The sequence below is a fragment of the Anopheles ziemanni genome, assembly GCF_943734765.1.
Source record: "Anopheles ziemanni chromosome X unlocalized genomic scaffold, idAnoZiCoDA_A2_x.2 X_unloc_73, whole genome shotgun sequence".
Classification (NCBI taxonomy): Eukaryota; Metazoa; Arthropoda; class Insecta; order Diptera; family Culicidae; genus Anopheles; species Anopheles ziemanni.
This window is the reverse complement of record NW_026689843.1, coordinates 26,670-30,000: the sequence shown is the minus strand read 5'-3', so window position 1 is coordinate 30,000 and position 3,331 is coordinate 26,670.

The following is a 3,331-nucleotide window of genomic DNA, read 5'->3' as shown; positions in this document are numbered from 1 at the left end:
TTTATGAAAAATCGACTAAGTCCGAGATGCCTTCAAGTAGGGATGCTGTATTAAGATGGGAGATGAAGAAGATCAAGATTCATCTCCATGCAGCATCCCATTCATCTCGCAGCATCCTAACATATGAATTTCTTAGAATTTATGAAAAATTGACTAAGTCCGAGATTCCTTTAAGTAGGGATGCTGTATTAAGATGGGAGATGAAGAAGATCAAGATTCATCTCCATGCAGCATCCCATTCATCTCGCAGCATCCTAACATATGTTTTTCTTGGAATTTATGAAAAATCGACTAAGTCCGAGATGCCTTTAAGTAGGGATGCTGTATTAAGATGGGAGAAGAAAAAGATCAAGATTCATCTCCATGCAGCATCCCATTCATCTCGCAGCATCCTAACATATGTTTTTTTTTTAGAATTTATGAAAAATCAACTAAGTTCGAGATGCCTTTAAGTAGGGATGCTGTATTAAGATGGGAGGTGAAAAAGATCAAGATTCATCTCCATGCAGCATCGCATTCATCTCGCAGCATCCTAACATATGTTTTTCTTAGAATTTATGAAAAATCGACTAAGTCCGAGATGCCTTTAAGTAGGGATGCTGTATTAAGATGGGAGATGAAGAAGATCAAGATTCATCTCCATGCAGCATTCCCTTCATCTCGCAGCATACTAACATATGTTTTTCTTAGAATTTATGAAAAATAGACTAAGTCCGAGATGCCCTTAAGTAGGGATGCTGTATTGAGATGGGAGATGTAGGAGATCAAGATTCATCTCCATGCAGCATTCCATTCATCTCCCAGCATCCTAACATATGAATTTCTTAGAATTTATGAAAAATCGACTAAGTCCGAGATGCCTTTAAGTAGGGATGCTGTATTAAGATGGGAGATGAAGAAGATCAAGATTCATCTCCATGCAGCATCTCATTCATCTCCCAGCATCCTAACTTATGTTTTTCTTAGAATTTATGAAAAATCGACTAGGTCCGAGATGCCTTTAAGTAGGGATGCTGTATTAAGATGGGAGATGAAGAAGATCAAGATTCATCTCCATGCAGCATCCCATTCATCTCGCAGCATCCTAACATATGAATTTCTATGAATTTATGAAAAATCGACTAAGTCCGAGATGCCTTTAAGTAGGGATGCTGTATTGAGATGGGAGATGTAGGAGATCAAGATTCATCTCCATGCAGCATCCCATTCATCTCCCAGCATCCTAACATATGAATTTCTTAGAATTTATGAAAAATCGACTAAGTCCGAGATGCCTTTAAGTAGGGATGCTGTATTAAGATGGGAGATGTAGAAGATCAAGATTCATCTTCATGCAGCATCCCGGACATCATCTCGCAGCATCCTAACATATGTTTTTCTTAGAAATTATGAAAAATCGACTAAGTCCGAGATGCCTTTAAGTAGGGATGCTGTATTAAGATGGGAGATGAAGAAGATCAAGATTCATCTCCATGCAGCATCCCATTCATCTCGCAACATCCTAACATATGTTTTTCTTAGAAATTATGAAAAATCGACTAAGTCCGAGATGCCTTTAAGTAGGGATGCTGTATTAATATGAGAGATGAAGAAGATCAAGATTCATCTCCATGCAGCATCCCATTCATCTCGCAGCATCCTAACATATGAATTTCTTAGAATTTATGAAAAATCGACTAAGTCCGAGATGCATTTAAGTAGGGATGCTGTATTAAGATGGGAGATGAAGTAGATCAAGATTCATCTTCATGCAGCATCCCATTCATCTCGCAGCATCCTAACATATGAATTTCTATGAATTTATGAAAAATCGACTAAGTCTGAGATGCCTTTAAGTAGGGATGCTGTATTGAGATGGGAGATGAAGAAGATCAAGATTCATCTCCATGCAGCATCCCATTCATCTCCCAGCATCCTAACATATGTATTTCTTAGAATTTATGAAAAATCGACTAAGTCCGAGATGGCTTTAAGTAGGGATGCTGTATTAAGATGGGAGATGTAGGAGATCAAGATGCATCTCCATGCAGCATCCCATTCATCTCGCAGCATCCTAACATATGAATTTCTATGAATTTATGAAAAATCGACTAAGTCCGAGATGCCTTTAAGTAGGGATGCTGTATTAAGATGGGAGATGAAGAAGATCAAGATTCATCTCCATGCAGCATCCCATTCATCTCGCAGCATCCTAACATATGAATTTCTATGAATTTATGAAAAATCGACTAAGTCCGAGATGGCTTTAAATAGGGATGCTGTATTGAGATGAGAGATGTAGGAGATCAAGATTCATCTCCATGCAGCATCCCATTCATCTCCCAGCATCCTAACATATGAATTTCTTAGAATTTATGAAAAATCGACTAAGTCCGAGATGCCTTTAAGTAGGGATATTGTATTAAGATGGGAGATGAAGAAGATCAAGATTCATCTCCATGCAGCATCCCATTCATCTCCCAGCATCCTAACATATGAATTTCTATGAATTTATGAAAAATCGACTAAGTCCGAGATGCCTTTAAGTAGGGATGCTGTATTGAGATGGGAGATGTAGGAGATCAAGATTCATCTCCATGCAGCATCCCATTCATCTCCCAGCATCCTAACATATGTTTTTCTTAGAATTTATGAAAAATCGACTAAGTCCGACATGCCTTTAAGTAGGGATGCTGTATTAAGATGGGAGATGAACAAGATCAAGATTCATCTCCATGCAGCATCCCATTCTCCTCGCAGCATCCTAACATACGAATTTCTTAGAATTTATGAAAAATCGACTAAGTCCGAGATGCCTTTAAGTAGGGATGCTGTATTACGATGGGAGATGAACAAGATCAAGATTCATCTCCATGCAGCATCCCATTCATCTCCCAGCATATAAACATATGAATTTCTTAGAATTTATGAAAAATCGACTAAGTCCGAGATGCCTTTAAGTAGGGATGCTGTATTGAGATGGGAGATGTAGGACATCAAGATTCATCTCCATGCAGCATACCATTCATCTCGCAGCATTATAACATATGAATTTCTATAAATTTATGAAAAATCGACTAAGTCCGAGATGCCTTTAAGTAGGGATGCTGTATTAAGATGGGAGATGTAGGAGATCAAGATTCATCTCCATGCAGCATCCCATTCATCTCGCAGCATCCTAACATATTTTTTTCTAAGAATTTATGAAAAATCGACAAAGTCCGAGATGCCCTTAAGCAGGGATGCTGTGGTAAGATGGGAGATGAAGAAGATCAAGATTCATCTCCATGCAGCATCCCATTCATCTCGCAGCATCCTAACATATGTTTTTCTTAGAATTTATGAAAAATCG